This window comes from Cavia porcellus, unplaced genomic scaffold (assembly GCF_034190915.1).
Source record: "Cavia porcellus strain 051 isolate PalLab524CR breed Dunkin Hartley unplaced genomic scaffold, mCavPor4.1 scaffold_2, whole genome shotgun sequence".
Taxonomy (NCBI): domain Eukaryota; kingdom Metazoa; phylum Chordata; class Mammalia; order Rodentia; family Caviidae; genus Cavia; species Cavia porcellus.
This window is the reverse complement of record NW_026947485.1, coordinates 56768465-56792490: the sequence shown is the minus strand read 5'-3', so window position 1 is coordinate 56792490 and position 24026 is coordinate 56768465.

Sequence of the window (24026 nt, the reverse complement as noted above, 5' to 3'; positions counted from 1 at the left end):
TGTGTGAACTACAATGAAAATACAAGCAAAACTGTACCACAGAAATAATCCCTGCTTCAATTATCACACCTAAATCAGTCTTCACACATGATAACAACCCGTTCCATACCCAAATCTCCCACTGACAGCACTTACGCTTAGCTTTCTTTTCCTGTTGGATAAGTCATACTTGACACTTCTCTTGCCTCTCTCTTCTGTCAGGAAATTCCTCTTATCTTATCCAATGCTCACTTTACAGGAAAGTGAAATGTCACTAGAGTAAAATATCAAATATATACTGAGTGCTTAGAATAAACAACATTTCCCACCCATTGGCTTGCGTATTATATCTAAAAAGTAACAGCAGAAGTAAATCCCTATGTGAACTACAATGAAAATACAAATAAAACTCTACCATGAAAATAATCTTTACTTCAATCATCACACCTAAGGCAGTTTTCATATGCAAGAACAGCACGTTCCACACACAAGTTATCACCCCCCAGTGACAGCATATGTGGTTTGTTTTCCTGGCTTCTTTGGCACGACATACTTGGCATCCTCCTGATCTTCCTGTTTTCTCAGGAAGATTCACCAATCTGCTACAGAATTCTTTTGAGGAGTTCTTTGGGCAGATACATATTATTATTCCTCTATTGTAAATGATCACTTATTATTTCCAACATCAATCCTCTAAAAAATCTCTCCATATTTTTGTGCTTATTATTTTTTTATTAACTATGAAACTACTTATGTGTTACATGTTAAGGATCAGGTAAAACACAACCATGGCCAAAGCTTTGTGTTTCAAGTGACATCACAGTTGCTGCATAAGTGATTCACATCTACTCTGCCTCTGATTTTGTTATGAACTGTGATTATTTCTGGCTTCATTTGTCTTGAGGAATCACTATCAATCTTTTTTTGTTTGTTTGTTTTGAAACAGCATCTCACTATGCAGTCCAAGCTCTCCTTGAACTTCCTATGTAGAATAGACTGATCTTGTATTTACAGGATCCTCTTGCCTCAGCCTTCCAAGTACGAGAATTACAAGTGTGCACCACTATACCTGGTCCCACTATCAAATCTTATCACCATGTTGACAGTATCAATACTACTTTGGTTTTCTTCACCATACAGGAGGCAATTGTTATGATCTTTGAAATCCAAAGATTGCCCCAGACATTTCTCTATTGTGAACTTGCAAAAATTTTTTTAGAAATCTCGCCTTTGTTCTTGTGCATAGTTCCTGTGCTGGTCAACTGATCTTGGTTTAGCAATTGTAACATCACTAGGTAACTATTGAACCAACTGTCAAATGTGGCATTTGGGTCTCTTTTTGAAACAGGTGCAACAAGTTTGTTCACATATGGTTTATTACTGCATGAAGAAAAGCTTGATGGCTGAGTTCTGGGATATATTTCTAAATTATAAGTGTAAAATATTTTTGTATCTATCAGGGCATACATTTCTATATCACATTTCTAGATCATGTGACTGTACTACTGAAAGTTTTAACAACCATGAAATGATGAAAATTGTTAATCAATTGTTTTATATTCAGACAGTATTCAAATTTCTCATCAGCTCAAAGTAAAGCTTTCAACAAATGAGTGAACAACAATCAAAATCAGACTTTTTCTTTCTTGGTAGATCTTTTAGTGCAAAAACATATGTAATTTTGAAGGAAATCAAATTTATTAAAGTGTCAGTATTGTTCTAAAAATAGCAATGCCACATCTGTCACCTTTCCATAAATCCATTCTGAAAATTTAGAATCATAAAGTCCTGCTGTGAAGGCTTTTACTTCATATAGTGAGGTGTAATGATAAGTATATTTGTGAATACACTTATGCTATTGACACATATAGAACATTTTCTTTCATTTCACTTTGGTGACTTCAAAACATTTTGCAGCTTATTACCATGACAGTTTCCAACAATGAATCAGTGTAGGAACTCTCACTGGCAAAATCCTAATAAAGTTTTCCAACCTATTTCTAACATAGGATCATTCAGTTATACATGAGCATTTTGCAAGATTTTAACCAATCAAATATTTATTTACATTAGTGTTTTCTTACTCATCTGAATCAGGGTTTTTATTCTGTACTTCTCTGTCATATTGTACTAACTTCTTTGGCTTAGGTGATCAGAGTCACCTGTTGACTTTCAACCTCCCCCAAAGTTGTACAAGCAGATTTTCATATGCCAATGTACTGAACTAGACTAATTCTAAAAGAAACAATCAAAAGAAAACACTTAAAAATTATAAATACACAAATTGTAGCACTGCGAATAATGTGGGTCAAACCCACTTACACTTTGACACATGTGCATTACACCTTGCCACTCATCATATCAAGTGGGTTAAGGCAAAGACTACTTCCTGTATTCCCCCAGTGCAGGGACTGAGAGGCACACCCAGCTGTTGCTGTGCTAAAGCACATATTTTCATTTTATAAGGACGGCATGGGCATCTGTGACCCAGTATGGGGAACTGGGGGCTTTAAATAAAGACTTTTATTCAGGGACCATTTGTTGGCTTGACCGGACATTGTCTTAAGTGCTGCCAGCTTCCTTATGTGTCACAGACCCTTGATAATTGTTTATGTTTAAATCTCCCCCCAAAAATGAGTATGTATTTTAGATATTTTATGTTTTGGGGTATATCAGCCTGTTCCCAGGTTGCTCTCTGCCAAGAGGGGAAATTCTCATTAGGATTTCTGCTCTGGGTAAATGATATTTATAATTACTGATAAACTTCACTTTAGAGTGAACAGCCTACGCATCCTGTTAGGTTCTAGACTCCAAAGTTGTGTGTGTGTGTGTGTGTGTGTGTGTGTGTGTGTGTGTGTGTGTGTATGTGTGTGTGTGTCTGTGTCTGTATCTATGTGTATGCATGCATACATATATGTATAGGCAGAGGTGAGGGTATGGCATTATTAACTTCCAGAGCTGTCATTTATAGACCCTCTTACTCTGAGCTTGCATTAAATCACTGATTCCACAAACTGTCTCTCACTTTTGTGAACAAACACTTCACTGACTTGTTACCATTTCTCTAACACCTGCAACTACCTCTCTACTTCTCTTTGCCTCCCTATGACTTGCTGTCTCCCAGAAAACACAGACATTTTTATCTCCTTGTCTTATTTTTGTATTCATTGTATTTTTAGATTTCATTTTACTTTTAGTAAGATAAAGACACAAAGCAAATGCATAAGCTTGGATTTCATCTTGAATCAGGTGAAACATGATTCTGTGGCTTTGACTCTTGTTCATCAGTGGCTGATTAGCACACAATTAGGTTGGTCTGAAATGTAAAAAATCAATCTATGTGAATTTTTATTGTCTACAGTTAAAATCCTCTATTACTCTATCAATTCAAATTCAGCGCTTTTCAATATTATACTACAATTCTACTTCTGCTTTAGGGTATTAGAAGAAAAAGAGGAACTCAATGTTTTCAAGTATAATTTTTTTCTTTTTTTCTGTTACTGGAGATCAAACTCATGACCTCTTGCTTGCCAGGCAGGTGCTTATGCTGCTGAGCTAAATCTCTGGCCTCAAATATACAATATTTTTTCATCGATGTTCAATCTGAGCACTTCCAGTTTTCTCTAATGAACATTTTTTGTAAACTAGCACCACCTTTAAAATATTCAAGCTATATAATATGCCCAAATCCTTCCATTGTTGACTTATTAACAAAACAATTTAAACACTGATTTCAGTGTGCTAAAAGCCATAGAAATGCAATTGAAAACTAACTCATTCCGAAGAAAATTTTATTTTATTTTTTTTATTTTTATTTTTTTATTTAAGAGGAAAAAGAGAAAAACACAAAACAAACCAAAGCGGTGTAAGGGTACACGTAATACAGAACTACAAAAAAACAAAACAAAACAAAGAAAACAAAACAAACAAAAAAAACATAACAGTAAGAAATCACCTGTTAGTATATTACATATTATCATCTTGAAAATAGTTCCTCAAATCACAGTATCAAAGAATATAAGGTGGACATTCAAACAGGTAGACTGCAAACAGCTGTGTTCAATGATCCAAAAACATTGATACAGTCAGCTATTTAACACCCCTAAACACACTTGCTGTTATATCCGTTAGAGCTCTTTTTCTTTTTTTTTTTTTTCCCTCTCTTTTTTACAACAAAATTCACGCACTTCGGATTTCATTACTCCTTAGTGCTTATTACTTTTTTTTTTGGGGGGGGGGGGCGAAGAATACAGTCAAATATGGCAAAACAAAGCTGTCAGTCAATACCAAGGATAGACATAGCACATGATGTAGAACAGAGTACAAGTTTATCAACAATGGTTATCAACGTTGTCCCTTGATTCCTTAAAAAGAATTGTCTATGTCATTAGATATTATAAAGTTGGACAAAACAGTAGAGAACAAGACCAATAAAACTTAGGCATTGTAAACATTACAGGACTTCCAAAGAAGACAATAGTCAAACCAGAATGGGTATCTTAGTGAATCTTATTGTCTTCAAAGTAGTTGCCTATGTCTTCAAACTTGATACTACCATATAGAATGGAACAGAGTCTAATCAGTCAAAACAAGATCGTGGGAGTACTACAGGACTTCAAAACAAGTTAATAGGAAATCAAAAAGAGTTATGATTTATATATCCTAATTTTTTGAATTTTTTCTTTAATTAAGACAAACATAAGAAATGACTAAATAATTTTTTTTTAAAACAATAAGGGGGAGATTGAGATAAAGCAGGACATAACAATATAACAATAGAGGTCACAGCATGACTGTTTCAACAACCTAGTACTTCACCACCATATAACCTGACTTAATAGTAGTTACCATAGTGTCTTTTTCCTTGATATATTTGGATAAAACTTCATATACTCTAGCTTCAAATATTTTCAAATCAAGAAGCCCAGAATAAAGCCTTTCTAATTAATGAGTGAAAACTTTATAAGGCTCCAAGGCCACCTAATGGGGAATCATGATTACCACATATTTTTATATATTTGAATCATTACTTACATTAGGGAAACTATTCGGTATTCACACATGCGAGATTGATTTATTTCACTTATAAGAAAATTTTATAATCATGCAATGAGAGTATCTTTGACTGTTTTCATTTCATACTTTTAGGGGAATTGCCACCTTTTTATTGCACTTTGAACTTCATTTTTTGTTAGGTGAGAGATAATGAACTAAAGAACTTACACTAATGCTATTTAAACTTCCACTGAAATGGATATAATAGAATATAATTTTTTTTCCAGATCTCAATTATAAATTCCAAAATATCCTCAATAATCAGCTCAGGGTAAGATAAGGCAATACTAAGAACATTTATCTCATATATTTAAGCTTCAAAGGGTTATCTTGAACACTTTCACTGTCACATAAGTATCCAAGCAAAGGTCAGGCTCTCATTAAAGCTTATCTGAAGCTAGAGTTATATGTTATGGTTTATTGCCTCAAGTACCAATTAATACAGAATTAAAGAAATGGAAAACCAGTGATTCATACCAGTGCAGATGAACCTTCATACTTCAGCATAATGCTAAAATATTAATTGTCATTTTAGTCATGTAGTATTTTATTAGGTACTTAAGTCTGTAGGTTTTATCAGAAGATATATACCAGTCATTTCTAACAAAATGCCGAGGAGATTTGGGGAACATTTACTCAAAACTAATAAAGTAAAATCTTAGAGGTATTTTCTAGCCAGTGACTTAAATGTGGACATCAATTATTAATGAGGTTGAAATGCTTAATAATAGGGGACAGGAAAAAAGCTATAAAAATGCTCAAATATCACTGTGATATCAAGGGTAACTGTCTTTTTAGAAGGCATACAAAAAAAAAAAAAAAAAAAACAGTAAAAGCATAATCACACCGTACAGTGTTAATGAATCTTGCCTACAAGGTTGTTGATGGAGAAGGGAAAGAGGAGATGGTTAAGGACCTGCAAAGGATACCCAGAGGCATGCTTCCCCTATAACCTAACTGTAATTTTATGTAATCTGGAAGCATTCTCACCTTCCTCATAGATAAATGCTAATCCATTATCACTGACAGTCTCCGTCAACATTCTCACAAATACTCTATGACTGCCTCAGTTTCCTGATCAGCATACCTGGGAGAGACAGCAACCTCTCATAGGCTTATTTTCCTTTTGTTTTTTGGTAATTGCACCCATTTTTATATTTGGATTTGTGCTGTTACCTCCAAAACCTGCTACAGTTGTATTGATAATATTGTAGCATTCAAAATGTAATCCCAGAATATCTGATGCCTCAAATACAAAGTTAACCTGTTCTGATTAGTGGATAACTTGGACAGGGAACAAGAACTCACCGAGATCTGTAAATCCCATGTCAGTAAAAAGTTAAAGATACAAAACTTAAGGGAAGGAAGATATTTTATTAGGAACTTTACTGCAAAGGAGGAAAAAGAGGAGACAGCTACACTGGTAAATCAGAGTAGAGAGATTTGGAAAGATGGAAAACCCTGGACCCTTAGTCCCTGGCCCTTCATCTTGTAATAAAAGTAATTCAACTACAATAGTAATATGACAGTAAATATCTAAAATTTATTGGCTATAGCTCTGATATTAATATTTATATATTATCTCAGTAAAATCTTTATAGACTATATTATACAGCTTGTTTTCACAGTTGAGGTTATAAGAACCTACGAAATACTCACATATTTGAAAGGAAGAAACAAGATATGAACAAAGGTCCTTAAGAAATTTATAATCATCCTATTTTCCTCGTATACTGTGGTCTCCTGAAGCGCATTTTAATCACTAGATTTAACATGCTAGAGTATTCAGGTTTTACTGATATTTATTAATCAACCAACTCAAGCTTAATGCTTTTGAAATTACTCTGTTATTATTTTTATATATTCTAGGGTAGTTTCTCTATACAATAATGTGAGTTTTAATAATGAAGTTCCTTTCCTTATTAGATGTCTCACATTATGGAAATTTTGATAACTATTTCAGCTTTTGTTCAAATGCCAATTCCTTCAGAAAGCCTTCTAAAATTAAACTAGTTGATATTAGTAACCTTTTCTCCGATTGTTTATTACAGAGTACTTTTACCCCTATTGTTGAACAAATACATTCCACTTTCCTGTATACTACTTTTTACCTGTGTCTTAGAGGTCATTCAATGTAATTTAATATATTATACATTTAACAAATTGATTGCGTAACAAAATTTTAATTATTGTATTTATTAACAGGAGCATTAAAAGAAAAAGATATTTAAGAGAAGAACATTAAACAACCTCTATATTTTTCATTTACTTCCTTGCAGTTGAGCAAGGCAGAGCATACTGAAGTATGGGTGTCTTCCCTCTTCCTCGGACACTTCACCTTGAGAACTGCAAAGTAGCCAAAAGGTAGATGACCACCAACAATGTCAAATTTTAATAATTTGTTTCCTGCAAAATGTTTTGCTGTTTCTCAGGCTTTTACTTTCTTTTGAATCTGTACATATATTTGCATGATCAAGACAGATCATGATCATCAGCGAAATTTTTAAACATATTGACTACATAGAAGTAATTTAAATCCACTATACACAGAATAGACAGTGGCACCAAATTCTGCAAATTTTGGGAAAAAATGTAATAGCATGTAATGCCAAAAGCATGATAAATTGCAATATTATAACATCCTTTTCTTTAGCATTTTTGCTTGATTCCGAGGCACTGAAAGCAGCAAAGTTTACATGGATACAATTTTCCTTTATACAAAAGGTTTGGAAGTGGAAAATCACAACCATAGCAATCAAGAAAGGAATCTTTCTACATAAATGATACAAAAGTGCTGACACTGTTATCATACCAGAAACTAATTTTTTTTCCAGAGGTTTGACTAATTGCAGTTCATTATTATATTATCCTGTGAAATAGCCTAAAATCTTTCCCTTTCAATGGGAAATAAGAGGGTTATTTAAAAATGCACTAATGGGGTTCCTGCCATTTTTCTCCTCCACAGGAAGGAAGCCAGGTGGAAGCCAGTGCCAAGTCTTGAGCTCCTGAAAATGCTGCTGGAAAGGATGGCGAATCCGAGTTCGCTCAGAAAAAGAAACGCAGCTGCAAGTATTATGCTTGGCCGAGCCCTTCTTTCTTTCTCAGTTTCCTCCATTCAGTTTCCTTCTCCTGAATAGTGCTGATAAATTAGCATAGGGAGAGCCAGTGCTGGATTTTGGGCATATGCCTTGAGGGCTGAGAGCCATAGCTTTAGGAGTCATGCTGTGGGGCCATTAAACAAATGACAGAGAAAGAAAAGAATGGTCATTCTTAGCATAAATATCCAATGATTGATGACCATCTTCTTCACTCCTGCCCAGTGTTTTCAAGTCTTTTCAAAGAGACAAATCCTGGCTATCATACAAATCATTAGCAAAGTATTCCATATTTTGCATAATAGTTATTTCTCTGAAATACATTTTCTTCTCTCTGCTGCCTAAAACACAGGCATTTTTGCCACTCCCAGCCATGTTCTTTTTGATTTTGAAGCTTATGTGGATTTTAGCTATGAAATCATAATCTTCCTCTCGCTCTTGTTTTTTAAGCATTATAAGATGTAGTAAGTGCTATGACTTAGTAATCTAAAGAAAGAAATGTGTTGGTTCAGAATTCAGTGGAAAAACCTTACTTTTTTTCATGAGGGGAAAACTACGCAGATTACATTTATAATGAAGGAAGCACAACTCAGTTTGCAAGGCATGTGTTACATTTTTCAGACAAACTAGAGCATCTTCTGCAAGCAGCAGTCTGCAGTGTGGCCTTGTCTTCCACACAGTGCAGTAGCACCAGAAGCCTGCCCGTGCTCCCGCATTCTCTAATTCCCAGCACATTCGGTGGATTACACACTGTTTATGCATCATGCAGCCTCCCTGAGCCCTGTTTCTTTACAGTACTTACTCCTGCTGCTAAAAGGAAAATAGGCTCCGACAATCCTCTTTGGCTGCCAAAGCTACTGCCTCTGAATGAACACATCCCGCTTCTAGGAGTCAAGCTGATCCCTGTGATCCCTGAATCCAACGGGAGCTCTAAAGAATTCTGCACGCCTCAAAGGGCAAAAATTGCTAACCATTTAGGATTTACAGAGGAACTAGAGCTTCCTCACGTAAGAACTGATGTTATCTGGCCTCCCTGCTCTGAGCTCGCTGGTGAACCAGCTTAAAGTGCAGATGAATCCGAAGGCCCCGATCTGCCTGTGACTTGGGCTCTCCTCCTTTCTGACACAGTTCAGCTCCACCACAATAATAAGGCCATTGAACTTCCCTCTGCAGCTGGGAGCTAACTGTAAATGCAAAGCTAAGTTGTCCAAATGACTGTGTCAGGAGACTTGTAAATGAATATACTGTCATTGCAACGAAACCCAATTTACCCTGTGCTCATAGAGAATGATTTTAGACACTTAGTGTAAAGCCCTTCTCTGGTGCTGGGCAAAACGTCTTTAGAATACCTTCAAGAGGAAAATTGACAACTCAGATGACAGCTTAAGGGATAAAAGAATCACAGTACTGGAAGATATTTCATGACACATTTCATACAAGGATCTAAAGACTGGTAAAAGTGAATGATTTCACAATATCCATGAGAGAGAAGGGGTAAATACTCTTCATTAAAATAATAATGAAATAATTATTTGGTGCTTACCTATTCTATGCTTCTCTTATTAAACACAACATGCAAAAAAAGTTGTACTGTGCACAATTAAAACCATTTTTTAACATTTTATAAGTCTGTTCATTTGACCAAATAGGCACTATTCTGGGACAAGAAATCAGGATGAATGCCACATATAAAAATATCCTAAATTTATTTAAAAGATTCAATAAAATTAAATTGGTGTCTTTTGATATATTCAAAGGTCATCAGAAACATGTATCTTGAACTTTAAATTCCTAAAATGATTTTGATAATTTTCTTCTTAGAAACTGATTTTTAGTGGCATTATACATTCAATTGTAGTAACAGCATATTTGTAAAAATGTTTTATGATAGCTAAGTATCTGGAGTTTATTATAATTTTTAAACTAATACTCTTGCTTTCCTCTGCCTGTTTGTTTTAGATTGTTGCAATAGATTAATAACTTAACTAAGAATGGGATAAAGATGGACACCAATGTTAAAATGTATTTTGCTTGTTTAAAGTAATTTTGACTCATCACAAATAATAGTACAAAACTGAGTTCATAACCTAAATTTAGCATAACATATTTTTAAATTCCTCAGCATAATTATCACTAGTAGTGGTAAATGGCAAACAGGAAAAAATAGCTTATTTTTTTAAATTAAGGAACATGTCCTTCTCTTTTTTGTTTGTTTATTTGATCTTTTTTTATTTTTCCTTGTTTGGAACAGAATTAATGACTAACTTGGAATCCACTGAATACATATCAAATCAGTTTATCTGGCATTCCTGCCCATCTGAGAAACATGCATAGGACCTGTACATTCATGTGGTTTCTTGTGCAAGTGAATCTAAGCAGCATTAGCTGTCACAAGTATTTTGCACTGCTACCTAACTTTATGACTTTCCTTGCTCATGTATTATTCACTCTGTTCTGCAAAAGACAGTCCTTTGTAGCATAGAGAATATTCATGTTAGAAAATAAGTTAGCATCCTGATAAATCTTTTGCAAATTTGTCTCAGGATAACCTTAACCAATCATAAGTGGTACAATATTCATAAACTCAAAATTCTGTGGTACATGAAAAGTCCTTTAATACATCATAAATGTGGAAGAGAAAAATCAAGATTGTACCTTTTTTTTAATTTATAAGACATATAGATACATTTATAATATAAATTTGAGAGGTGCTGACAAAACCTAAATCTCATTTTCTCACTTGAAAACAAAACATAGCAGCATATAAAAAACTATGCATGTTATTTGAGAACAAAATGTTATAATTCTAAAATAAGATAAAGAAATAAGTTTATACTTAAATATATGAATATTATTTTAAAGTAGTCAAATTTCAGTCCACATTTAATCCTCAAATTAAACCTAAAAAAAATATAAGAATATACATTTGTGGTTATGAATCAGATTTTAAATAGTTATGTCAATTGTCAAATAGGAGAAAAGTTAATATTAATTTATATATATTATTAAATACTGAATTAAATTTTATATATTTCCTAATATTAAACAGTTTTCTTAAAATTTTTTCTTCTTACATTTTGTTATATATGTAACCTATACAAAAATTCAAGATTATTTTAAATATTGTTATCTCTGTGGCACTAAAAGACTGCAGGAAATGTAGAATCAACTTGATAACAATACTATAAATCATCTAATTAAAAAGATATAGTTTCAACAAACTAATAGTTGATAGTTGTTTAGTAACTTTCAACTTCATACCAAGTAATATAAATCATCTAATTAAAGCAAGGTAACTTTTCAATAAATTTATTACTGTACTTGTGTAGTAAAATTTTGCAAAGTACATAAACATGAAAATGTTTCTTTCCTTTTAAAATTTTAAAGCCATTTAGCTTCATTTCAAATATACTAGGTATTCTAGAAAGTAGTTTACATTAGAAAACTCTTATGGTTAATACCTTGTGTCAATTTGAATAGACTAGAAGTTTAACTAAAAGACTCAGCAGGGAGCCAGGGTTGTTACTTTGTAAATATTCTCATTCTCAAGAAGGCAGCAAAGAGATTTTGTGAGTGCTACACCCACCCTGGAAGTTGGGGGTGTACAAAATAATGGAGAAGAAGAAAATTGTTTCCCCCTGTTTGCTTTGGCTACTGCCTTCAAGTTTTGCCCCAGTACCAGGCCACCCTGCTTTAGAGCCAGCTCATTATAGACTGAAACTCTCGCAACAGTGAGCTAAATAAAACTTTCCTTTCTTAATTTTGGGTGTCGTTCGTTAAGTCCCACTAAAGAGAGAAAAATAACCCAGATAGAATTTGGTACCAGAGGAATGGGGGTGTTATTGTGACTATTCCTGACCATATGTTTCAAGAGCCTTTGGAAATGGCTTGTGGGAAGAGTTTGGAAAGGTTCATAGATGTCACCGGAAAACGGGCACAGCAACACCTTAGGTTGTTCTGTATGGGAGATTCTGATCAGAGCTCAAATCAGAAGACTGATAGAAAAACTGCCAGACAAGGCGTGGGAGGTTTGTACTGGGAAGAACTGTATTGGTTGTTGGAGTCCAGATGATGTGTGTTATGGCTTGGCAAAAAGTTTCTCTGCATTTTTCTTGTGTCCAGAGACTTTGTCTGAGACTGAGATAAATGTCAGGGGACTGATTAATGTGGCAGAAGAAATCTCAAGGCAATCAAATGTTGAGGTAGTGGCATGACTATTATTGGTGGCTTCTGGCCAGATTTATCTTCTGAATCAAGAACAAAAAGCTCAGCAGGATGATTTAAAATGTTATATAAGTTTGGCCAGAAAGCTATAAAACTATAAAGGTGGATTTGAGATCTTGATTGCTAAGAGGGAACAGAAAAATAAAAAAGATGGCCTGACAGCATCACAAGAAGAGGCAGTGGGTCTCCATCCTCTGCAGCTACAAAACTGCAAAAGTGAAAGACTGCTTAGAGGAGAAAGCTGTAGAGTACTATGCTTCAGGGTGACAGCAGAGGCCACAACATGCTTCAAGACATTCTGGCTGCAACCAGGTTCCAGAATGGAGGCAACATAGAAAAACCGTTGCTCACATTCGGGTTTGGCACTTGACCCTTACAGCAAGAGAGGAAAGCATGGCTACTGTTCCAGCTGGCAGTGAGCCTAAGCAGCATCCATTTGGTGCTGGTTTTAGGCACATGCGGAATGTATGAGTCCTGAGATTAAGACAGCTTCAACCCCAATTTCAGAAGGCCTGCGGGACCAGGCAGTGTTCCTCTGAGAAGGCAGTGTGTGGAGCTGTGAGTGTGAAGCCAAAGGTGCAATGAAAAGCTCAGAAGTTTAAAAAACAAAACAGGCGCATTGATCATCTAAGAAAAGTTGCAAGGATTGAGCAGAGTGGGCCTAAGATAGAAGCCCTGGGACCTAAAAGCACTGGAAGTACCACAGGGGGGAAATACACAAGCCCTTTGGAGCTCACAATTTGCCATGCACTGCTTCAGATGCTGGATGTGCAACTATAAGGCTTAACATTTGCCCTGCTTGATTCTGAACTTGCTTTATTCCAGTGCTTTGTACCCCCATTTGTGCTTTTTGGAATGGGGATATTTATTTTGTGTCACTGTATGTTGGAAGTGTTTAACTTTGTTTTCATTTGTACAGAGGCTTGCAGGTAAGATTTGCCTTACATCTCAGAGGAGATTTAGGACTTTAACTTTTTAGCAATGCTGAAACTGCTAGGACTTTGGCAACTCTTGCAGATGATCAAAATGCCTTTTGCATAAAGGAATGTCTTTGGGGGCCAACGACCAAACATTATGGTTCTAGTGTAATATAATGTGGATAGAATTAATACTGATTCTTAAAGATGGCTAAGGTATGTTATAATGATGAATTTGAAAAATGTTAAGAATAAGCATGCCTTTGTATCTGGAGGCTGGTTTAAAGAAATATATCTGGTTGCCAAGTTGACAATGTGTGGGTTGTTATGACTGTTATATTTTGTCAACTTTAGAAGTTTAGACATTTAACTGAGAGACTCAATAGGCAGCCAGGATCCTTACTTTGTAAATATCCTCATCCTGTGCAAGAGGTAGGCAAGGTGATTTTGTGAGCACTACACTTCTCATGGAAGTCAGGGGGTGATGTGGCCTGTGTACAATATAAAGGAGGAGAAGAGAATTGTTTCCCCCTTTTTGCTCTGGCTGCTGCCTTGAAGTATTGCCCAGTGCCATGCCACCCTGTCATACAGCCAGCTGATTATAGACTGAAACCTCCACCACGAGCTTTTCTTCCTTTCCTTCCTTCCTTCCTTCTTTCCTTCCTTCCTTCCTTTCTTCCTTCCTTCATTTTGGGTGGTAGGTATTTTGTCCCAGTAAGGAGAGAAAAGTAACCAAGACAAAAAACATTTCTCCTCAAAGGCCAAGGTAACTTTTTGGAGATGAAATATTTTTGATATGATGATGTTGGCACAGCAACAGGAAAGCACTGTTGTTTATTTAATTTGGCAAGGTTCAGTATGGTTGAGGCTGTCAGAGATCCTTAAAGAGAAGGAGCATCTTCCAGCAAAATGCATTTTTCATTTGACTTTCTAAGCTTTCCCCAAATAAAATAGATTCTAATTAAGTGGTAAGGAACAGTTTTATTCTGAGCTGAGCTTAGGTAGGAGCCTACTCACATGTGATCACATCTACATTAACTAACATTTGCATATGAATTGACTACCATACATAGAAAAGAAATACTGTATTATTGTTGCTGTTGTTCGAAATTTGCCAAGAATTCTTTATCACATCAACCATGTAAGATTGCAAGATTCTTTCCCATTTACAACTTTCCTATTCATAGTTTACAGATGTTCATCTGATCTCTTCATTCTGACTCTTAATACAACCATCACTAAGCATTTATCATTTACGTCACATTACTATAGTGAACTGCTGCTTGGGTAGCCTTGGGCCTTGAGATTGCTGATAATTTATTTTCAATTTCTTCTCTAAGGGCCACCAATGTATTTTCTGCAATATATGACATTCTCCTAAGGTCCCCCATATGAGGGTAATGTAATCTGTTGAAACATGGTATACTACTTTTCTTTTCCTAAAATATACATACATTTTTGTCAGACTCTGTAAATATAGAATATATGTTTATATTCTATTTATGCCTGAAAATTATGTGCAGAGGTAGATTTTGTTATACCAAAATTTCAAGTCATTTTCAGTATATATATATATATATATATATATTATTTGTGATAGGGTACTGGATTCAATCAAGGTTTAAAATAATTACCTTCAGTTCACAATTCTGAGCCTATTTTGGGATAGACATAGGCATCATGATAGCCTGGCATTCCCAGTAGACTTCAAGATGAAGCACCTTGGTAATGCCAGATCTTTTATAGAAGAAGTTACAAATTAAATGCTTGGAGAGTCAGGTTCCTGATATATGAGTGAATGGGTACAGTCAGTCAGCTATAAAACAGTAAGAAGTAGAGAGGCTTATTGCATATTTAGTAAAGTACATAAATTCTATGAAATGAAAGCAAGAACTACTTAGCTATAGCTATCATTATTTGGAGGAATGAAATTCAAAAGCTATTCACATTTATTTTCAAACAATGCAGAATTTTGAGCAAAAATTGGTGAAATTTCTTTAATGAATTGTGCATGATTTACAAACAAAATTTTTATAGGCTGTCGTTGGGAGTATCACTTTGCAGCTTCTAAATTACTATTGTAAAAATTTACATCTGGACAAGAGATCATGAAGCATTAGAACATTTACTTACCCTCAAATTTTTTTTTGCAGTTGATCATATCTTTTGTTTAGAGTTAAAATGAAAATGCTTATTGCACCACTGGCAAAACTATTGCATGTGCAAGGCATTTCGCAGTGTTAATGTTTTATGATTTTACAATACTCTTTCAATGCATATCCATTAATTGTATGACTCTTCAACAATAGCTTTGAGTATCAGTTGACTCATGAATAGTGGTTATGTAATGAACTATCCCAAAGAGCTTTTTGTTTTATCACTCAAAGCAAGGAGCTTTATGCAATTTCCTTTCTATAATTTGAACAGGTACACTTTACACATTTCAAATATCATTAAAATAGAAACTAGTTGTAACAATTTATGGGAGGCTTAATATAAGAAAAGAGGATCTATATTTTCAACTCCTTTGTTCATTTTTCCCACTTTCTTTCTAGAAATTGTTTCTGTCAATTTTAATTTCAGTGAGTTGAGTGGGAAAGGGATGTAGGGAGACAGTTACCTCCAACAGAAAATAACAATCGAAGATTAGTAAATGTTTTCAGCTATTTCAGGTATCATTGAACCTGTCTTGAACAGTGTATGGCCAAACAAAAGATAACTTTCTGGAAATGTGGCAAGGGATATCATGATGTTTTGAATTTAGGAACTGAAAACTAACTCAAAAATATTTAAAATTTATAAACAAGGTACCAGTGAACTGTCATAAATAAGAATCTAAGACTTGGTCTAGTACAAAAACATAAAAAAAAGAGCAGACGTTGTAAAAACACAATAAAGGAAAGCTAATATAATTTAGGCCACATGTCAGCATTTTAATGGTTTTCCCCATACAATTGAACATTAGGGAGAACACTGAGACTACGTTTCCTACATCTTCTGTAACTGTAACAAACCATTAATAACTGTAAGTCTTCTGTTCTTGCTTCAGATAACAATCCCTTCGATGGTTAAAAAACAGAACAAAACAAAACATTACCAAAGCTTCAAAGAAACCTAAAAATCTAACTTCTTACAATCCAAGTATACAAATTATCTAAAATAAGATAAAAAGAATCTGCTTGAATAAGATAATAAGGGTATGAGTCCAATGAGGTGTACACTTTTTTAAGATAGGTAAAAGTAATCTGGCACTCACAGCAGGTCTTAGGGTCAGCTATGTTCAAGTGACACAGCATATCTAATAAAAACTTGACTGAGTGCTTTGTTGAAACTACACTGACTTCCATGCCAGAGATGTCACTTGGTGCAACTGAGTATATAGTGTTTATCAAGAAAAAATATTTGTCACAGAAATATATCATCAACCACAGTGTAATTCAAGACTTTTACATCCCCCAAATATAAAACTGTATTTTATATGAAACATAGTATTTCTCTTCTGTAAAATATCAGTCTAGATAAAATACTTTAGGAAACATGGATAGGGAAATTAGTAAAAATGATGTTTCTGCTGCAGAAATGAAAATGAACGACTAATTCAATTTTCAAATTTTTCCTCAGTTTTCAAAGCCCGGGAAGGAAAAAAAGATGCTCTGAATTTCAGAATTCATAGGTAAGATAGCTCTTTTTTAAGTAAAACTTTTTTTTTGTATCAGGAATAGAACTCAGGACCATGTGCTTACCAAGACAGTGCTGTGCCACTGAGCTATATCCATGGCCTTTGAAGCATTATTTGTATCAACAGAGTGAGACTAATTTGATCACTGATTATATTTAAGAAATACACTTCAAAATATAAACCAGAAAATGATGAAAATAATTGGTTTTACAAAAACAGTTTTTGCATGTGAGTATAGGATGAACAGCATGCTGTCTTTTCAACCTTTCTAAAACCTACTCTTGTTGAAATTGTTTAGAGAACTAAAATATCTGTGTAGTATGTATGTGTGTTCAAATATAACTTGCAAATTCAATTAAGTTTATGATGTTATATAAAGTTACTGTCATACTAAATTTAATACTGACAAAATTTAGGAAAAATATAAACATTCTTTGAAACATTTAATTGTTTTTAATTTTACAAAGTAAAAAAATATAACTTTAATGATGTTTCCCAAAAGTATTGACATGAAAGGGAAATCAACAAAATTTTTATTTAAAAGATTTTGCTTCCTAAGTGTTGTTGCAATGAGAGTATTTGGAAAGACGAAAGTGCATGTATTCAAATCAACAGAGCACCTTTAAAATAATATCAATACAGTGTTTTTAATGTGCTATTTTAAAATTTCCTTCTCTCTAAAAGTAAGTATAATAATCATACACCAAAAAGTATTGATTTTCTGAATATAAATGGGATTTTTGATACACATAATACCTCTGAAGACTAAACCTTAATTTATAATGAAACCACACACATAATAAAATTCATAAAGCCCAATGTTTCTTAGTTGCACATCAAATTAAAATATTTTCATTTGGATTTATTATAAATTATGCAAGATTGGCAAAACAAGGGTAGCTGAGAAGTTTAAAAAAAAGAAAAAAGAAAATTTTAGGTATTTGGGAAAACATTTGATATATTCAGTACAGCAAAATATGACCCAGTCCATCCATCCCTAAAAGCAATTAAGTGACAGTCAATCCTTTCATTTGAATTAACATCTTTTTTGTGTTATAATTTTCCTTTCCCAGACAAATGTATAAAAATTCTCATCAATGCAAATAACACACATATTATTTTATTTTTCTTATTTTTCTCTCATCATTGGCCTCAAATTCCAATTCTGGTGCTATGTATTACACTATTGCCAGGCCACTCAGTGTATCAGAACATGGATATTTTGAACAAGGAGATTTAATATAAACAATTAATTATTCTAGATTGTGAATGTTGACAGTTAAGCTGGCAACGGAGAGTCTTTAATTCACTTCCAATGTATATTTGTGAAAGTTTATTTTGTTCTCATTGGAATGTGAATGCTTGTGGATATGTGTAAGAGGTGAATCACACAGGAAATCCTTAACCGAGGAGATGGAAGAAAGGCAGATGAAGAGGAAATCAAGTTTGGTCTTAACAGTTATTATTAAATTTAAAAAGTCTTGATAGACTTGGTAAAAGTCTGTCCTCAAGTTGCATACATTTGAAATTCACCTCCATTCCCAGAATACTAACTTCTTAATCAGCCAAATGAACTTAACACAATAGCTTTTCTTACCATATCTCTGCATGCAATTTTAAAAAACTGAATCCTGGTGGAATAATTTTTTAGCTGTTTCCTGAAATCTTCACATTATTTAATAATCTTCACTTTATTTTGACTCAGAAATGGGAAATAGAAGGAAATGGCAAGAAGTTATTAAGGAATAAAGAGGTTTAAGGTTTATAAAGGCATGGAATGACTTTTCATTCTCAAACATCTAGGTTTACATGTTAATGTAAACAGCAAGCAAGGATGATATAACAAGGAGTGGGCTAAGGATCGGCAGTAAAATATCTGAAAAACTAAACTAAAAATAAAAACACGGTATTTAGTGACCAAAAAAGTCTATGCATATAATATTTTACTGAAGTCTAACTCTTCTTCAGTGTTTGGATGAACTCAGAAGAAAGGAAAGGATATTGAAGAATCTACTCTGTAAGTGAATGTTGATTATGCCTTTAGATTCAACAGTCTTCAGCAATCCTACCATTTTTGCTGTGAAAGTGTAAAAAAAAAGTGTTAAGTTTAAGGACCACATTACCTTTTGACATTGTTCACATTAACATGTGAAAATGTTTGCAAAAGTATAAGAAAGTTCATATATGCTTATAATTTGGTTTACTTTTGAATATTTGAAGTGGTGGAACATCCAAAGGCAGTCCTCTCTATTGCTCATCACATTGACAGTCTTTCTATCAATAAGCTCAAAACTAGCAAGTAAACAAATATGTCAAATATTCTTCATAACTCTTTGTTGTTGATAGACTTTAGTGGTTGCAAGATGAACTAATTCGTTCATTATGTTGTGTTAGAAAAAGTCAGTGAAAAATTTTCATAATTTTTCAGCACCATCAGCTCTAAATATAGGTCAAGTAATATTTACTGAAAGGATTTGGCCTCAGACAGGACACTAGTAGCTGGTGGGAAGCTGGGAGGTGGAACCAAGGGGCTCTATCTTGAGGTCACCTTTCCTGCCCCTAGGCAATTTACCTGTGGTGTGAAATGAATACCAATGGGCTACCAGTGCATCAGTAATGCCCCTTAGGCATCACCCCAAACCTAAGCTATATGTATGCCCCCACAGCACGTGTCTGGCAGAGAGAATGCCAGCCCCCTGGAGGTCATGGAGTCTCTCTCCACATTCTTAAAATAAAGACTATTTTTATTTCATACTTCTTATCTTTTTAGCTGCACTGAAAATTCTATCAGATAGTTCCCTTTTGCACTGAAAGTTCTATCATTTACTTTGAAAAATTAATAGACTATCTGATAGGATTATTTCCAAAAGATGAAAAATATTTCCAAAAGATGAGAATTATAAAACAAAAGAGGCCTTTATTCTGAGAACACAAAGAGAAATGACTGACACGCCGGCCACTGAAATCTGGCGATCTCTCTCGCAGACACGTGGTGAGGGGGAATATAAGTAGTCTAAGCTTAGCGCAGTGCCCTAAGGCCATTAGAGATACACAGGTATTTCACTGGCACATGTTTGGCACCAGGGGCAGACTCCGAAGGGTGGGGGGATATAGGGTTACAGGTAAATCTCTAGGAGTGGAGGAGACAGGAGCTCCCTAATTCCGGCTGAGGCTTTTTCTGGCTACAGTGTCCAGTCTGGGTGAACAACCCTTTCATATTCCATCTTATGATTATTATGAAAAGGGGTGAAGATTTTTCTCTTTAACTGTTTCCTGCTGGCAGGGGGCGCTGTACTGGAGAATAGGGAAGTCGATGGGATGACAGTTGATGCCCAGGTAGACACTGACACCAGGTGTTTTAGCCAGGACAACTTCACTGGTGAATGTACGTATATCAGACTGGAAAAAGAAAGAGACATGATGTTATGAGGAGACATGGCACTGTCATATTTAAGCACACAGATGAGGTACAGAGGAAGGTGCCTTTGATTTAGACATGTTATTCTATCAGGATGACGTTGAGGTAGGATCATTATTATGGTGAGGTAGAATTCTGAAAAATAAATGTGAGGTTAGAAGGAGTGAAATTATGAGAGGTGATTACTCCCCGATCTGAAAGCATAAAAGTTAGGAGGGTAGGTGTGTAAAACTTGTCTCTGGTCTAGGGGTTGAGCTGGAAAAAATAGGGGGAGTAGGGGAGACAGTGGCTGTACCAGTATAGGGAAGGTAAGGGCTTAGGCTTTCAGGGATGTCACGTTTAACCAGACAGCTGAGGGTAGAAAGAACTATGACAGTTATCACATAGAACATTATGAAGATGATCTTACACATGATGTGGGAGTCTCTAGGAAAGACTGTCAAGAGTCCTGCTGTAAAAATGATCATTAATAGAATGTAAGAGATTAGGAACCAAATTGGATAACAAAACACGGCTTAGCCTGTTACCTGTGGCTGTAAGGCCTTCATGAAATGGAGATGGGTGGGTGACAGAAGGTGAGATTACCACTCAGAATGATCAGATTTAGGGCTGGGAGGGCACCTCTTAGCCTGAGTGATGTGAAACCAGGATGGGAGTCCAGCAACTTTGACAGCTGTAGGGATAGCCAAGTAGACCAGGTAAGGGCCACTCCACCTTGGTTGTAGTCCTGTGGATTTAGAACATTTGAGATAAATTATATCTCCTGAGGATATGGGAGGATCTGGTTTGGCCTCTCCAGAGGGTTGTAGAAGGCAGAGATCAGCATGTTGTCACAACAGGTGTTGGAGGAAGGACAGGACTGGACATAGTCAGCCAGGGGAGGGAGATTTTGGGGAGTAGGAAGATTGTGGAGTAAGAATGGCCTGCCATACATAAGTTTAAAAGGACTTAAGAAAGTAGGAGCCTGAGGAAGTGCCCTGAGCTTGGTTAAGGCTAAGGGCAAAAGTTGAGGCCAAGGTTGGTGTAGTTCCAAAGTGGGTTTTGTAAGGTGTGTCTTTATAAGGCCATTTGCCTTGTCTACTTTTCCTGAAGATTGTGGATGGTATGGGATGTGTAGGTGCCAGGTGATGTGTAAGCTTGAGGATACCTGTTGAGTGATCTGAGAAATACAGGTGGGACCATTATCTGACTGAATACTCTGAGGTAGACAAAACCTTGGAATGATTTCTTGTAATATGATTTTGGTAACTACATGAGCAGTTTCCCTGGTTGTGAGAAAGGCTTCTATCCATCATGAAAAGGTACAAACAAAGGTGAGAAGATGTTTGAGAGTCTTGTGGTGGGGCATGTGCGTAAAATCTATCTGCCAGTCCTGACCAGGAGTGTGTCCTTGAAACTGATGGGTAGGAAAGAAAGGGGGTGCCATGCGTCCCTCAGGAGAGGTCCCGGCACAGAGATCATAGGTGTGAGTAATCTTAAGAATGATAGCTTCTAGAGAAGGATGTGTGACTACTGGGGCTAAGAGTTTGTATAGGGCCTGTGATCCTATATGAAAACAGTTGTGTAAGTCAGTGATGATGTCTGAGGCCTGTTGATGTGGGAGAACAAGTTTAGATCCCTGAAAAATCCATTCCTGAGTGTTTTGTGTGTAACCTGGTTTATGAAGTAGCTGTAACTGCTCTGGTGAATAATTGGCCCGAGGTAGACTGTTTGGGACTAACGGGAGAAGATGAGAAGGGCAGGGCCCTTGTGCAGCTAACTTGGCTTGTGAATCTGCAAAGGCATTGCCTTGAGCAATAGGATCTGTAGAGTTTTGGTGTCCTCTACAATGAATAACTGCTGCCTGCTTTGGAAGTTGGGCTGCCTCTAGAAGTTTAAGGATAAGGAGAGCATTAATGAGTGGAAATAAAACCCCGTTCTTGCCAGATAGAGGCATGAGAGTGTAAAATGCTAAATGTATACTTTGAGTCAGTGTACATATTTATAATCTTGTCTTTTGCTAGTGTAAGAGCCCTTGTAAGGGCAATAAGTTCTGCCCTCTGGGAAGAGGTTCCAGGTGGCAGTGGATTTGCCTCTATAACTTTTGACTGGTTAACTATTGTGTATCCTGCCTTTTTTTTTTTTTTTTTTTTTTTTTTTTGGTTGTCTGTGTTTGTTGAACTGCCATCTATGAAACATTTGTCAAAGGCCAAGGAGAGACGTGTGCTATCTAATGTGAGGGAAAGTAGTGGGAGTCATCTGTAAAAACTCTATAGAGTCATGGTGAGGATGGCCCTCTGAGGTGGGAAGTAAGGTGGCTATATTAAGAGGACCACTAGTTGCAATAGAGATGCAAGGGTCTTGACAGAAAGCTAAGTGTACCTGTTGAAGGTGAGAAGGGGTCATTAGGGCAGGGAGCACCTTATGTGAGATAAGGTCATATAGGTGACTGTACTGTAATAGATTGTCCTGATGTAAACTTTTTAGCTTCCTGTGTCAGGAGGGCTGCAGCTGCAAGAGCTCGAAGACAAGGAGCCCATCCTTTTACTGTGTGATCTAACTGTTTTGACAAGTAAGCTACTGCTTGAAAAGAAGGTCCCTTTTTGTGTCCTAGTACACCTATAGCATTGTGGCCCTGACAAGTAGTGTATAGGATGAAAGGTTGGGTGGGATCGGGAAGGGTAAGAGCTGGAGCTTTTAGGAGACCCGTTTTTAATTTTTGAAAGGAGACATGTATGGTCCTAGTAGGGTCCAGGGGTTCTGATAAGGGACCCTTAGTGGCCTTGTAGAGGGGTTGAGCTAGGGCTGCAAAATTAGGAATCCAGAGATGAAAGAAATTAGCTAAACCTAGGAAAGATGTAACCTGCTGTTTAGTTGTGGGCACCTGGAGATTACGAATTGCCTTACGATCTGAGGTGATGGAGCCAGTGGTGGGGATGAGAGTGAGACCTAGGTATTTGACTTTTGGGGAGGCTGTCTGGGCTTTGGCAGGAGACACCCTGTATCCACGACTAGCAAGGAAATTAAGAAGACTGGCTGAGTGGTGTATGGCTAACATATGGGATGGAGAACATAATAGGAGGTCGTCTATGTATTGAAGAAGAACACTAGGTTTGAGATCAGGTTCTGTGAGGTCAGTAGCAAGAGCCTGACTAAAGAAGTGAGGACTATCCCTGAACCCCTGGGGGAGCACTGTCCAAGTAAGTTGTTGAGACCTGAGAGTGTCTGGGTCAGTCCATGTAAATGCAAAGAAGTTCTGGCAATCAGGGTGTAGGGGGATAGTGAAGAAGACATCTTTAAGATCTATAACTGTAAAGTGAGTAGTGGAGGGAGGGATATGAGAGGGAATGGTCTAAGGATTTGGCACCACTGGGTAAGTTGGGGTAATAGCACTGTTAATTACCCTAAGGTCCTGTACCAGGCAATAGGACCCATTAGGCTTGAGTACCAGGAGAATGGGAGTATTGTGGGGTGAATGGGTAGGTTTAAGAAAACCATTGTCTAAAAGCCACTTAATTAAGGGTTTAAGTCCCCTTAAATGTTGGGGAGCTATGGAGTATTGGGGAACTCAGGGAAAAATTGAGGGATCCTTGAGACGGTTTAAAACAGGCATGGCATGTGTAGCCAGAGTGGGATTGGATGTGTCCCAAACCGTGGAGTAAACCATAGAAGGAGGAAGA